A 17,294-nucleotide genomic window follows, 5' to 3' on the forward strand; every position below is an offset into this window, starting at 1 on the left:
GTAGAGATGAATATTTAGGAGTACAATATTTGTGATTTTACAAAAGGATGATGCCTGCTTATCATAATTCACAATGCAGTGTAAAGTAGAAACATTATCATGATGATCAAAATTCTGTAGGATAAGAATCTTGGGAACTAATAAATGATAGTGAGACTCATGATAGCAAAATCGCACTGGAGGCACATCATTTCCATGCAAACCAGGAAACGTCGCTTAATAATTCAAAAACATATTGATGAATGTTCTTTTCTATCCATAAAAATAAGAGATTGGCCCAAGGAATTTCCTTAAATTTATTCTTTGAAGAAATATCTATATTGTTTTTCTTTTTCTCCTCCTCCTCCTTCTTCTTCTTATTTCATCTCATTATTTTTTCTTTTTGTGATGTACTAGAATTTGAAATGTTCTTCACTTTTATTTTATGGTATTGTGCCAATTTTCCTATCTAGTTTACTAATAGTTGGACAAGTGAAACTAATCCATTGGTGCCCTATTACTGTCCATGTTGCTTCATATTTATTGTATGGAAGAGGACTGATAAGAGTATACTTGTTACTCTTTAAAATTACATTTTAATTTTGACTTTCCATCCCTTAGGACGATTTGGACTAGCATAATTACTAATGCTGTGTGGCCAAAAGGATGAGAAAATGGAAGTGTAGCATGTTTACAGAAGACAATGGCAAAGAAACTGGCTTAAAGTCATTACAGCCCTTCTAGCAAGGGAACATCTTACAAATAAATAGATCTTTCTACCAGTTAGAATTTAAGTAGGAACAAAAGCAGGGCTGACTGGGTGGGGATGAGTAGTGATAACTTCACTTAATTACATGGTTTTTCTACTCACTATGCTACATATTTGATATTTATTCTATATCTCCCCCCAAATTTCTTAGCTGATTATTATTACCATCAGTTTACAGATGAAGAAATTAAACAGGAAATGTTCAAACCATGTGTTAACCTGAGGACAAAAGTTTGGAGTGTAATATTTCACATGCATATGAACATATTCCAAAAATCGTAATTAATTTTTCAAACATATCATTTTTAATTTTATATGTGGCAATTCCCTGTGCCAAGTACTCTACAATGAGATACACATTATGTCTGCTAGATGCAATCTTGCAGACCCTTCGATGGAGTGAATTAAATCTTAATAAAAATATACCCACCAATTCTGTATGAACTCCACTTGCACTAGTTTCTTGGGACTGCCATAACACATCACAGACTGAGTAGTCTAAGCAACAGAAACTTATTTTCTTACAGTTCTGGAGGCTAGTAGTCCAAGATCAAAGTTTCAGCAGGTTTGATTTCTTCTGAGGCATCTCTCCTTGGCTTGGAGACCACCTCACGTGGTCATCTCTCTGTGCAAGCTTGTGTCCACATTTTCTCTTCTTCTAAGGATACCAATCATATTGGACTAGGACCCACACTAATGACCTCATTAACTTTGCTTCTTTAAAGGCCTTCTGTCCAAATACTGTCTAATTCCAACATATTAAGGTTTAGGACTTTAAAATATGAATTTATTTTCATGGGGCCACAGTTTAGCATATATACTGCTCACCAAATTCTCTCAAATTATTCTTATGATTCTCTCCTTTTAATATACCTTAAATTATTATTTTTCACAAGCATAAACGCAGTGCAATTACTATCAAAACAGAAAAAAAGTTTCCAATTAGATTTCTTTTTAAAATGTGTTATTGTCTTGTAAAAATACAAATATTCAAAGAGGGAAAAGCAATTAGTATCACATATTTTCACCAAATTAGGAAACATTTCAGATTTTTTTTTCCTGTAGAAAAACTATATCAGATAAGAGTTTTGTAGGTACATACTTCAATTATTCTCAAAATCTTTTCAAAATACATCTATTAGGAGAGGATGCTGCCTTAACTTCTTGTTACTAAATATGTGTTCAGACAGGAGAATAAACATCTCGTAGGTGCTTACGAGAAATGCAAAATCTTGTGCTCTACCCCAGTCTTATGAAACAGAATCTGCATTTTTAACTATTTCTTTGAGGTGACTGTTATTATAATTTGAAAAACTCTGATCTAGAATATACCAGATTTTCCCAAAAAGCAGCATATATATGGAATCAATGGAGATATAAGTGGAAACAAGGCCAGTAGCAGGAGAAAAGACAATTGCTCTTCCTTTTGTTGTATTTTTGTTCCTAGAACTGCCCAACTAGTATATGCATAGACAGTATATCAAATAGTAATATTTTAAAAATCTGTGGTAATTATTTTATTTGCTGCTATGGAATAAATGCATTCCAATAATCATGGTTTTATATATGTTGTTATAGTAGTGGCTTGCAGATGAATTCCTTGAAACACTGATACTGCAAATATTATTGATTCTGATCAATAACTTTGATCAGGTCTGAATATTATACGCTTATATAATGTACATTAATACACAGTGTGTATTAGCTTATCAAGGCTTTGAGAATTTCAGCAATAAAGCAACATGTTTAATGTCTAACTCTTCCTGTGTGTCAAACTAATTTTACTGTGGACACTTGCATCTAAACCTCTACCAACAGGTGAGGTCAGAGTAATTGATAAATGTGCATAGACTCTACTGCACTCACTTCCAATTTTAAACTCCAGCTCCATTACCTTGTAGATATAATTCTAATCAATATTAAACACATTCAAGTCCCAATTACCTTGTAAGTAAACTGAGGCATGAAGATATTTACCTATACCACAGTATGACAGGATAACAAAAAGTTGCCCATTTTCTGAAAGCATATAAGCTACTATTTCATGGAAGCTAACTTGGGGAAACTGAACCATATATCTATATATGGAAATGTGTGTGTGTGTGTGTGTGTGTGTGTGTGACATCTGCAACATATATACAACAGTTTGTATATAAATAATTATAGGGTGCATGCATATAGTTGTAACATATGTCATTATATATAAAATAATTATAAATGAGGTACATAATTCTATAGTCATTCCATGATTTCAGGGCCCATATAACACTGACACTCTTCATGCCTCATGAAAATCCCAACTTCATATATAAAAATGTACTAACTTCATCAATTACTTTTATTTCAAAAATTCATGTTTTTATCAAGTTTCATCAAAATTATTTTGTACCTCTCTTTGCTCTCATTCTATAATTCTCTTGTCAGAATGGTCTTAAATGATTGGTTTTCTATAACTCCTATTTGGTCTTATAAAAAGAAGAGAGAAATGGCTGGAAGACTAAGATACACTTTGAAAAATGGATTTATAATCCTGCATTAATAGACAAAGTTATAGTTTTTCATGTAGATAGAAAAGAGTCTATGTTTAAGTTTTAAAAGGATATGGCTCAGTGATTTCTTCAGGATGATTCTTCTGGCAAGGTAGTGTTCACATAGTCAGAAGAATAACTAAGTAATGAAACTGAACAAGAATTATAGTGTCTGCATAAAAATAGATTAAGATGATCTCCAAGTCCTTTCTTTCAAGTCATCACTAATAGTGATCTGAAAACAAAAATAATTTTCATGGGGTGCCTGACTGGCTCAGTAGGTAGACCATGAAACTTTTGATCTTGAGGTGGTGAGTTTGAGCCCCACGTTCAGCTTAAAGTTTACTTTATTTATTTTTTTAAGTTTATTTATTTATTTTGAGAGAAAGAGAGTGTGTGGGGAGGGGCAGAGAGAGAGAGGGAGATTCCCAAGCAGGCTCCACACTGGCAGCACAGGTCCTGACGCAGGGCTCTAATTCACAGTGAAATCACAACCTGAGCCAAAACCAAGAGTTGGACACTTAACTGAGCCACTCAGGTCCCCTTTAAAGATTACTTTTTAAAAGTCACACAAAAAAGTAGTCACACACACACACACACACACGCACACACACACACACAACAGTCACAGGAAAAAAAAACAGTTACACGAAAAAAAAATCACAAAAAATAAAAAAGTCACACACACACACAAAACTTTCCTTCTAGAAATACCAAAGAATATTTGGGGCGCCTAGGTGGCTTGGTCGGTTAAGCGTCTGACTTCTGCTCAGGTCATGATCTCACGGTCCGTGAGTTCGAGCCCCGCGTCGGGCTCTGTGCTGACAGCTCGGAGCCTGGAGCCTGTTTCAGATTCTGTGTCTCCCTCTCTCTCTGCCCCTCCCCTGTTCATGCTGTGTCTCTCTCTGTCTCAAAAATAAATAAACGTTAAAAAAAATTAAAAAAAAAAAGAAATACCAAAGAATATTGGTATAATAGAATAATTCTATTAACATGCTGATCTTGACACTTTTTAACAATTCCAATTAGTTTCAAAAATAGATTCCAGTAAATCTCAAGAATAAAATTAGTAAGTTCAACTGTATGAAAAATTTTTTCTACTAGACAGAATGAGTAGATTAATTAATTAATTAATTAATGCAAAATTTCTGAGAGGATTATACCAATATAATTTCTGCTAATATTGCTTAAGACTATCTTTTTTTAAACATTCTTAACTGGAATTGAATATTGCAATATTAAAATGTCTTAAAAGTTGTTAATTTGTTAGACAAAGGGATTTTGGTTTGTTGTTATGTATTTACCTATTTGTTTATACTATAGCTAAACATTGAGAAAATCTTTGGAACCCTTTGGTTTCTTTTCTAACCTAAATGTTCTCTTGCTTTTTGCCATTTTTTTCAGTTGATACTACATTAGTACTTCTATTGATTGATATTATATTTTCTTAAGTGTATTGATCTACTGTTATAGTTGTAGCAAAGTTTTTACCTAAACTGGTTAAACCTGTTTAATTATAAGCTTGTTGAGGTTCTATGGTTTTTGTTTTGACAGAAAGCTTTGTGGTTTTATACAGATAAATATGTGAATATGTTTTTAAAAATTTTTTGTCTGTTTTATTTGTTGATATCCGAACGAAATGCCTATTAACTGTGTGCACATCAATTCTTTTTTTTTAATATGAAATTTATTGTCAAATTGGTTTCCATACAACACCCAGTGCTCATCCCAACAGGTGCCCTCCTCAATGCCCATCACCCACCCTCCCCTCCCTCCACCCCCCATCAACCCTCAGTTTATTCTCAGTTTTTAAGAGCCTCAATATCTTATTTTGATATTGATTTTGCTCTGAAACAAAAACATTTCTAAATTCATATATGTATAACTCTGACACCTTCTGTATTTTGTGTGCACTTGCATACGTGTGTGTGTGTTTTAACCTGATGACCTGGGGATCCATTTCTTTTTAAAATTATTGGTTCACTTGTTCAATAATTATTCTCTTATTACTATGTTAACATTTTACAAGAATTGAGATTTATTCCTGGATTATTAAGCCAATTTATGCTCTCTATTACTGTGTGATGACAACATCGTAGTATCAGTACTTTTCTGAGGAGAAGCTACCTCCTTTACTTCCTGCTATGTAACATTGCTCGCCACAGAAAGTAAAGAGGAAATTTCTTTCCTACTCAAGTGTATTTATCAGTCTCTTTTCTAATACACAGAAGTCATTTCTGTTCAGTTCCATTCATGTGAAAACCAAATCAGAACAAAATGACCCCCAAAAAATAATTCTGCAATGAATCAGTTAGTGTTCCTTTACCTCAACTCCATCAATCCTTAGCCAGAAATGTAGTCACGAGTGCCCTGGTTATTTCATTTTTGTTGTTCTACCACCCCAAACTGAGCCAGGTGAATATAGAAAAAGAGAGGTCAAGAGACATAATTGAACGGACACCTGGGTGGCTCAGCTGTTAAGTGTCTAACTTCGGTTCAGGTCATGATCTCACGGTTGATGAGTTCAAGCCCCACATCAGGCTCAGGCTCTCTTGCTGTCAGCCCAGAGTTTGCTTTAGATCTTGTTTCTCTCTCTCTCTGCTCCTCCCTACTTGTGCTCATTCTCCCTCTCTGTCAAAAATTAATAAACATTTTTTTAAAAAGACATACTTGAAGAAGGAAGTCAATATATATTTTTTCTGCATTATATATGTATGTATACAACATATATATGTTTATATAAATATTTAGAAATTTGTATACTTATCTGTTTATATGTTACATATACATAACTGTATGTATTAATATATAATATATAATTGCAAAAGTTATATTGCATTACATATATTACTCTATTTATATATATACAAATTTATACTTATTATTGTTATTGCATTTGTACCATCCTCTTTTCCTCCTTTCTCTCATTTTCACTCAACTACTAAATTATATAACTGTACTTAGATAAGAAACTCATAAAATATAGTCAAATTTCAAAATAAAAGAAGATGATTGCCTCAAAAAGAAAACATAGGAAAAATGTGTAGGAAAACATTTCCCCTCCTTCTGTTTCCATCAGATGTAATGAATGTTGTAACCTACAAATCCAGAAAGAGAATCCTGGGATGAATGACAAATGTTTTCTTCTCCAGGCAACAGGAAATTTGTGCAAAATAGATCATTTTACAGCTACTACATAAAATCGTGCATTTTCCCCAGAACTGGGAGATTTTGATATGCTCATTTATATTGGAAATCAATCTTTTGTCATCCTACCTTTCTGTGGTATTTTGGTCATCTGACCACCTCTTGTGTAAAGCTATTTTCCTGGTTGTTAAGAGTTTGGCATTTTTCAGATTCTTTAGCCCCATAGATAGTGTTTTAACTGTAGCCTCAGTTGTGCTATAGATAGAAGGGTCAACACCCACTAGCTTCATAATTTAATGTCTCTGTGTACTCTAGGGTGTATTTCTTTCCTTGAATATTGTTTCTTTGATTGTTTTAACAGAATCGATGCCTTTTCCTGGGGTTCATCTATCACAAAACAATTTACAGTGCCTCACAAAACCCCACTACCTTGAAAAGAATGTATTTATGTTTTCCTGGCTCAGAGTGAATGACTCAGGTAGTACCATATCCCTGAGGCCTTGTTCTTTAGGTTCTTTCTGTTTAAAGAAAACACATTTAGGTCACATACTGAAAAAGGAACTAAGTTTAAATAGCTGTGAGAATTGGTAAAAAAAAAAAAATTGCTTGACAAGCAAACTTTCTTAAGTTTGCTGAACTTAAAGTTTAAAGAGCCTACAGCTTTACCTTATTTAAAATTGCAGGAAATTTTAAATTAGTGTTAAAGAAAATAACTACAACTTTTAGTTAATAAAATAATCAGATATTGTTACGGTTTTCTGCCCATGTCAATGATATTTCTCTACCTGGATTCTAAAGCGAAATGAAATATATTATTTTCATTCCTTGGACAATTTTAATTGGACTTAGCATGTAATTATATACCCGACATGCATTACTCAGTCCATAGTGTAAGAATGCATTAATATGCAGAACTTCAGTAAAAACTTTTTTTACTTTTTACCATTATATTTTGCAAGGCCATAGCTGTACAGTGGGTTTTTTCAAGGCACTTTGTAAATTATTTTATGATAAGTCGAAGCTAAGTTGGAAATATATTGTTTGTTCCCTATGTGTTTCTGGGTTAGGCATGGCCATAAGAGAAATTTGTGTTGCATTGGAAAGGGAGGAGCAAAGCACTAGCCAGTTTCCCTGAAGATCAGAGCCAAGCTATAGGCATCTTGTTGGTGATCTCCTTGCTCACAGTGCAGATAGCTGGATCACAAGCCCTTCTACTCTGCAAGACCACCTCCTTCAGTCTGAGTCCTGGCCTACACATGTACATGGGTCTGTGAAAAGGCCATATTTTTTTGCAGATCGTATCACCAGGGTTAAAATGTGGTGGGGGGCAGAGATGAAGTCTGGTATATCCTCACAGGTTTTACTGTGACTCCAGAGTGCTCTGTTTTCCCTATTTTGGATGGAGCTTTTATTCTTGTTGTACTCTTTCTGCTGACATACAACAACTTCAGGCCAGAAGCCTTCTACAGACTTCTCCAGGTATTCTTTGTAGTCCTTAGTGTATTTTCCCACATCTGCTAAACATTTCTTTCCAGGATATTTCTAACTATTTCAAGAAATGTGTAAGATTTAAGTTCAATAACATACTTTTAATTCCACTTCACTCTCAGTGGTTCTGTTTTTCTGATCTAACCATACTGACACATTTGGTCTCAAGAAAGGGAAACTGAGACAGAGCCTAGTTAGTTGTTCACTAAACCTCTTTTCTAATGTTTCCCTGGCCCAAAGTTAAATTATATTCCTTAGACTTCTCTCCAGTTTGGTGGGGACATGTTTGTCTAATACTTTAAAAAATTCTGCATTATTTGGGGCGTCTGGATGTCTCAGTTGGTTGAGTGTCCTATTCTTGATTTTGGCTCAGTTCATGATCCCAGGGTTGTGGGATCCAGCCTCACATCAGATTCTGTGCTGAGCGTGAAGCCTGCTGAAATTCTCTTCTCTCCCTCTGCACCTCTCCTCTGCTTGTGTTTTCTCTCACCCCCTGAAAAAAAATCTGTATTTTTTTATTCTCTCATGCTCTCTCCTTACTCTTCTACTTGCTGAATGAGAAATGTCCTGGGAAGAGTTTTGAAGACCATAAGGAAACCTGGATCAGTAGAAGAAAGGAGACCACGTCCCTGAATGATGACATGGGGTAGAGTATTCCCCTTATTCAGTGCACGTTGTCCTATGGCATAAATGAGAAATAAGCCTTATTTAGATAAAGCCCTTCCCTAGGATGTAAGTGTCAAACCTTATTTGAATATAGCTTTGCAATTTCAGAGTTATTTGTAAAAGCAGTTAACCTTCTCTCACTAAAAGGCTTGGAATAAAAGAGGAAGAACACAGCTTACAGATATATAGTTTTAAGGTATTTTGAAGTTAACCACATAGGTAAACTTCCAAAAGGGCATGGAAAGAAATAGGGAATTATACAATTAAGAGAGTTTCCCAATTAGTTTGCCAAAACTGGGTGACAAGTGTTTGAATATATCTCCTCAGCCCTCATGGTGGCATCTGAGTTGGCTGGATCTCCTGCAGTCTCAGGGCAGACCTATTAGTGTATTGCATAGTTCACAATAAATATCACCACAATTCTATGTGTACCATGGTATGAAAAAAATTAGAAAGCATCATAAATTTCATATATTAAAAAAAAATAAATAAATAAAAATAAAAATAAAAATAAAATAAAAAATAAAAAAATAAAAATAAAAAAAATAAAAAAAAAAAAAAAAAAAAAAAAAAAAAAAATTAGAAAGCATCAGCCAAGGGAAGTATCTACATTCAGGAAACAGAAGAAGAAAGATAAACTAAAAATGAAGGCAGAAATGCAATACTTTTGGAAGTTGAAAGAGAGCCAAAAAGGTCCCAAATCAAAGTTTCTAGGTGAGGAGAGAAATAAAATAAGCCTTATAAGTTTTTAAACTGAACAATATGATTTGAAATTGAATAGCAGGAAAAAGAAAAGAAAAGAAAAGAAATGTTTATTTGAAGAAATTCTATGACATATTTTCAAAGTTATTGATGAAAATCTGTTGGGTTATAAAAATCAAAATATTGATGTCTGAACATAAGCAATTAGATGGAATTTAGATGGAGAATCAGCAGACACATTGGATTCTTTAAAAATATATATTTGACTAGATAATTGCATGTTCATATCTACATTCACAAGCATATCCATTTCTTTAAAAAATGGAAATTAGGAAATTTCATAACAGACCTAAAATTATACATAATTGCTAAAGAGATTGACAGGAATGAAGAATATCATAAAATCTTTCAAAAAATAAAAATAAAAATAATTTATTTAAGCATAATGGAAATAAGGTTAGCAGCACTAGATGTTAGATGAGTTCAGACGAATCTCTTCAAAGATATATAAAGGTACATAAAGATGTTTTAGGTTTTCCTCTTATGTTCCTTTTTAAAGAGAACTAATAGCTGATAGAACACCACAGCAAAATTAATCAAAAGTAAATGAAGACATGGGCTCTAAAATACGGGCAAAGAGTAAAAGTTATAGTTAGCATTAAAAATGTTGATTCAGTATTTAAAAATCATTAAGAAATAAAATTCCAGAATATTGTAATAAGGAGGATTAGAGTAAAGGAAAAGGATCTGAATTAGGAAACAAAAACAAGTGAAAGATTTTCTTCTATGTGGGATTTGGAGGTTTTAGGTACTGAGTTATAAATACTAAGTGAGTCTGTATATCATTGAAAGAACAGTATTTGCAGAAAACATGCATTAACCAAGAACACAATCAACCAAGAACCAAGAAGCTGTAACAAATAAATACAAAAGTATTGATAAGGTTGTTATACATAACAACAACATAAAAATCAATAGAATTTGCCTACACCAGAAATAACCAACTAGGAAATAGAATAGAAAATGCAAAACAATTTATTATAGAAACAAAAAATATAGGGGTGCCTGGGTGGCTCAGTCAGTTGAGAATTTGACTTCAGCTCAGGTCATGATCTTATAGTTTGTGAGTTCAAGCCCCGCATGGGGCTCTGTGCTGACAGCTCAGAGCCTGGAGCCTGTTTCGGATTCTGTCTCCTTCTCTCTCTGTCCCTACCCTGTTCACTCTCTGTATCTTTCTGTCTCTCAAAAATAAGTAAATGTAAAATTAAAAAAAATTAAAAAATATATAAAGCAATTAGAATTGCTTTCTAAATAAACACAAAACTTTCATGTACCTGGACTGAATTACATAACACTATACATACAATAACTTTGATTCTAAAATGCATATATTCCAAGAAATTCCACTCAATTCCAGCAATATTACAATAAGATCTAAATGAAAAATGTATGTGGAAGAATTAAACTTCACAATTAAGGCCCACAATTTTTAAAACAAAATACAGGGAGGAGTTCAGCCTAACAGATTTAAAATATCCTATAAAGTCATAATAACAAAAATATTATACTGGAACTAAAAGATAAAACAAAATAGCACATAAATTGACCCACATATTTAAAAAAAATTAAAACTGATAAATGATGCATAAAAAATCAGTGGGGGCAATCATTATGGTCCTGCATAATGAGATCACTACACGGAGATAAAATAAAATATCAGTACTAAATTCCCAATATATTAAAACCTAAATGGTCATGCAATTGTGAATGATATATCAAAAAATTAATAGAAAAAATTCCAGCCCTAGGGTTGGAAAATATTTCTTATAATGATACCCCTGAAGCTCAATGATAAGGAAAAAATAAAAGTGTTTTTCTTTTCTGTGAAGAACAACACAAACAAAATTAATTGATGAATTATCAATCCTAATGAGTCATCTGCAATGCCTAAACACCACAAAGCAATAATCCTATAAATTCACAATAACTGCTAAAAGAAGAGGAGAAGAAAGGTGTCTCTATGTGTTGGTGGGAGATGGGGCCAGTATGCAGGATAAAAGAAACTCTTTCAATGCACAAGAAAAATGTAGAAACAAATGAAAAATGGATAATATATACATACTGACAATTTACAAGTGAAAATTTGAAATGAATAATGAGTATAATAAGAAAATACTCAACCTTATCATAATCAGAGAAATGTATCCCTAGCAGATTGGATCATATTAACACTCTTAGGACCAGAGAAGATGGTCAAGAGGTGACCCTTCTTTAAATCCTGTGTACTAGAGGACCCTATTTATTATATGTATAATCTTGTAATTCTTTTTTCATATTGTATTTCATAATTATTCACCCTTTGTATTGGACCCATAAGTGCTGCTGGGATTTGTGTCTGGTCACAGGTCAAGAAACTAAGTCGTGGGGATAGGTTCTAAGGATGATCAGCAAGGAAACTACCTCAGAGAAAATGATTCATTTCTTCCAGTAATGGAAAAGGTGGTAGTTCTATGGAAAAAGAAGGCTCAGCAAAATTCAGGGCTTCAGGCTCAAGCCTGAAGCTTCAATAGATTGTACACACATTGCTATGCTGAGTTTTAAGGACTACTTCTTCCCAATCAATGCCAGAACCTAAATGTAAGAGATTTTGTGAGATTTTTTTTTTTTTTTTTTAGTTTATTTACTTTGAGAGAGAGAAAGAGACAGCATAAGCAGGGGAGGGGCAGAGAGAGAGAAAGAAGAAGAGAGAAAGAATCCCAAGCAGGCTCCAAGCTGCCAGTACAGAGCCTGATGCAGAGCCCAACACCATGACTGGAAACCATGAAGCCATGAGATCATGATTTGAGCTGAAACCAAGAATCCGACACTGAACCAACTGAGCCACCCAGGCATCCCATGAGATTTTTAATTCCACTTGCATTTGTAATAGCTTCATGTAAGATTGTGGGTATTAGTTTTAGAAATTCAACCCTACATTCAAATTCCGTGAGGCTTTCAAGGAATAAATTGTAGGAAAAGAATGAGCTCAAGAGGGAATATATAAAGTTAACACTGATATACTAGACCGACTTATTAAGAAAATATCCACAAAAGTGAGAGACATATGACTAAACTATAAAATCTAGTGATTTCAGACTGAGAGGTGAAAACTATAAAGTAATGAAAGAAAGTTTCTAATATAAAAGTTAGAATAATGATTAATTTGGGAGGATAGGAGAGAGTTGGATTTGTGAAATGTTACACAGAGGGTCCAGAAGCGGGGGTGTGGGGGTGGGATGTGAGGGGTGGGGGGGTGGGGGGTTGACCTAGGTGGTGATGACAAGTATGTTCTCTTTAAATTCTGTATTGTTTTGCATGATTTTTTAAATCTTATTTTATAATAAACACGTTTAAATAAGGAGAATAAAAAGACCGTCTGGGTGCATACCTTACTCAGAATCCTTCAGCCGGCACTTGGTTCAGGCTAGACCAATGTTCTAAACATTCCTTCTCATATGTGATACCTTTTAGGTCCCAAGAAATCCTTCTCCACAACTCTTGCCCTTTGTCTTTAAACAAATTTAATCATATCAAAATGCCAGTAAATTCTGTTCTTTGATATCTAACCAAGAGAAAAACTTGCAAACATGCACAAAAGCAAGCATGAAAATTATATTCACTTCAGCATATTTTACACACTTGACGTGCATATTCTATATGTTTATCAGTAAACTATACAGAATAATAACTAGATGTTTAAAAAAGGTAGAAATATCTGGAAGATATATTGTTGAGCAACCAAGATGAATTATAGCTAGATACCACTTATGTAAAAGGAAAATAATACCAACAATATAACGCAACATGTATGGCCACAGATGTACATCTTTACATGTATAGAAAAACAAATCTACAATGGTACATTCCAAATGATCTCTAATCAAAGGAATATAACTTTATTTTAATGCTTACATTCTTAGAAGGAAGAAGAATTTAAGGGTTACTTATGAAGTGAGATAAATGTTAAAATTTAATATAATCACAATAAAAATTCCAACAGGTTTTTATGGATCCCCAAATTTAAATTAAAAAGAAAATTCATGAAAATATTTAAGCATGTAAAATATATTTCCAAGAAAGAGTTAACACATATATGTATGCTGACAAGCATTCCAAGCACTATACATACATTAATTCAATACATCTAATAACATTATGTGATAATACCATTTTATTCTCATTTGGTAGGTTGAAAATCTGAAAATAGATTATGTAATTTGCATAAAGTTACATAGTTAACAAATGGTAGAGTAGAAATTTAATCAAACTCTGGATCCATAATCCGTGTTATGAATCAGAGTTCTATACTTGATTCCTATAAGGGATCATATTATTTCAGATATCAATTTGTAGCTATGTGGTACTTGAGAAAAATAGACAAGTGGACTGGTACGTATCCATGTATATGCATATGTATGTGATTTTAATTTATGATAAATGTGCCATTTCCCATTTATTGTGCTAAAAAATATTCTTTATTTTAAATTTTTTAATTTAATTTTTTTAGGGAAATACTCTTTAATGTTATCATGATAAATTGCTACTTATTTAGAAGAAATTGTACATCTTACCATATTCCCCAAATAAATTCCCAATGGATATAAGAATTAAATTCTGGGTTAGAAAAATGTCACAGAGTCAGACATTAGATGAAAACATGAAGAAATAAAATATTTTTTTAATTTATAAATTCCTCAGAAACAAAACACATCCTTAAAAAGATAAAAGAAGAGTGGTGACTATAAAGGAAAATACATCAATTTTTAAGTAAATACATATTTAAAATATTTTTGTCTGAAACTATTTTGAAGAGGTATAAGTAGAGAAAGTGAAAAAAGTTTCTTCTTGGTTTTACCTCTATTATTTCAGAGTCTGAATATCTGAATAATTTTAGCACTTACTATTATTATACTTATTATTAGTTTTCTAAGTATTGATGTGGATTTAAATATTTATTCATTGTAGCATTTGCAATTAAAATTGATAAATCAAAAAAAATTAACCACACACTTTCTGATAACTATATTTATCATATACCAACTTTATTCTGTTATGGGATCTCCATTTTTCCCTGAAAGTTACAAAATAAGCCAATGCCCATGTAAATTTAAAATATAACCTTCCAAAATGTTTTATGCTAATAGTAAATTATTTGAAATTCTTCAATCTTTTAAAATATTAATGTCTCTCTGCTTTCTGAAGGTAACTCGGCATTTTATAAAATTTAACTCTGCATTAAAAATAAAAAAAGGTTTACTCAAAGCCATTGATTGAGTTTCTGGCAGTTTAGTACCATATGTTGTTCTTAAAATGTTTAGAATGAGGTCACCTCTGTGAGTCAGTCACATAAGCATCTGACTCTTGATTTCGGCTCAGGTCATGATCTCACAGTTGAAGGATCAAGCCCCATGTCCAGCTTTGTGCTGACAGCATGGAGACTGGTTGGGATTCTCTCTCTCTCTCTCTCTCTCTCTCTCTCTCCCCCTCCTGCTACTTGTGCATGGTCTCTCTCTCAAATAAATAAACATTAAAAAAATATTTAGAATGCCTCTTCTTGTCTTGCAATATCAAGTTAAATAAGACTCTGTAAACACTGGCAGTGTCTTATAAGCAGTACTCTCATTTACCAGTTGTTTACATTAAAACTGCCTGTAGTGAAATTCATGCCGATGAAAGTTTTCACATCAAATGTGCAATGGATGCACATTGGATGACATCAAGAATACCTATTGGCTGCTTAGTTTGCTCAAAGAAGTAGAATATTGAGTAAAAAAAACACTTTTTGAGTTTGTCATCTCTAGATGACCAGATATTATTTTATACATGAGCAGATACACTCTCAATTTTAAACAAAAAAGAAAAAGAAACATAGGCAAAATGAAACAAAACAAAACAAAAAACACCCTAGAAGAATAGATTTGGGGAAAATTAAGAACAGGAAACCTTATGAAGAAGCTAATTTAATGTTAAACCTATCTGTATGGTTATCTTTTGTATCTTACTGTATTTTATCTGTATCTTATCTTTTGAAATAAAACAGTAATTTTTACTAAATGCAAAATTTTAATATTTTATAATTTTTAATATCTTTAATATTTCACAAATAATCCAATCTAGGGGATGTTAATCTTTCACAAAAAATAAAGTAATACCATGGAAAAAATAATTTGAATATTACATATTCTTTAAAGGCAGTTTAGACATGATGACCATTGAAGAATTATGCAATTTTAATTTAAATACTTAGGCTTCTTAATAAAAATAATTCCTCAAAAATTTTTACGTTTTATTTTGGAAAGACTGTTAACTTATTTTGCCTCATTTGAACCCAAAATCAAGCCAGGGAAGTATGCCTAATGAAAGGTTTATTATTTGTATTGCCTCAAATTCAACAAATCAAGTTTCAAATATTTCATTTAAAACAGCAGAGATGTATATACAAGGATAAAACTAAATGAAGAAAGAGCCCCACAAATGTTCTGAGGGGGAAATAATAAAAAGTGAATAATGAAACATCGACCAAAGTTGGAATCCAAAGTTAATTTTTGTGTACATGAAGAAGGAGACAAAATTTAGCAGAACCCCCACCTTTGCATTAATTTCAAGTTTTATGCCATTTAAGAAACTTATTCATGTTTTCATGTCTGTGCTATCTTTTTGCAATTTTCCAAGCAATTTCCTTTTCATCATTTTCTTGACATTTCAGTTATTTTCACAAAAAAATCTTTTTGCCAATAAAAGCTGTTTTTCCTGCCAAAGGAAAAAAAAATCCCTAAGACAATTTGAAAATCTGAATTGAAATAGAGTATACCTTTTCTACTCTCTACAATATAAATCCAATATGATTCTCTCTCATATACTTTACTTCCCTCATATACTGACCTTAGGGAGATCCCCACTTCTTGTGTTCCAATTAACAGGGGAAAAAGCATTTTTACAACTTCAGTGGCTACATGACAGACATTAACTACAATGTTCATATCTGTCTTCATAATTTTTCCTATTACCTCATTTTATTTCTTGTAATTTGACTTACTTAAGTGTATATATTCTACAGAGTATTGTTGCTTATTGTGTTCCTTGAATTGCTTAAACTAAATGCAGTTTTAAATTCTGAAATATATAATTATAGAGATTTGAGGGATTATAGCTTTTTAAGTAAACCTATATTGTATTATAAGAAAAGTCATTGAATCTGTAATTATTTAAATCCTCCTAATTGTGATGTTAATAAATAACTACTTTAAAATAAATATTCAAACTTCAGAATTTTAAGAGATATATTCAATAATCCAACAACTAGTGAGCATCAGCTGTGTACCTGGCACTATGCTAGTTACTAAATATACAGAGAAGCTTCTGTCATGATAACAGCAATGGTCTTTTTTATGAAAACAAAGGTTCAGCTTCAGCTGTGGTGTCTGGGAGTTAATATACAAAATGGTTAATCTCTTCTTGATAGATACTAGTGGTCAACTACATAACTCTCTATATTACCAAAAGAGCCTTAGTATTGTTCATTCCTTTGGCAACATGTATTCTAAAATACTATTGAAGTGGCAGCTGTAAGACTTTGGTCCTCAGACAAGTCACTTAACACTTTTGTTCTTAGATTCCATCATCTAGGTAATGAGGGTATCATTCCAGGTGAACATTCAGTAAAAAATATTTTACATTGTGTCTCTCTCACCACTACTAGAAGAATGAATAGTTTCCTTAGCACCAAACAACCTGATTCTTAAAAAACAAAAAGCTTAAGTTCAATATTATTAAGTGCCCCCATAGTTGAGTACTCCTCAGTAATTTTTAATTTTAAGAAATGGTTCTGAGTGAACACTCAAATTGTTTTTCTTGGGTAAACATATAGATGACCCCATAAAAAGAATGATACATCATGACTTATTTTATACTTTTCCTCAAATGTTCATTTCCTTTATTGATTTTGGTATGTTACCACTTAGATTTCATTACAGGCA

This window comes from Panthera pardus, unplaced genomic scaffold (genome assembly GCF_024362965.1).
Source record: "Panthera pardus isolate Hobbes unplaced genomic scaffold, ASM2436296v1 HiC_scaffold_17, whole genome shotgun sequence".
Lineage (NCBI taxonomy): Eukaryota > Metazoa > Chordata > Mammalia > Carnivora > Felidae > Panthera > Panthera pardus.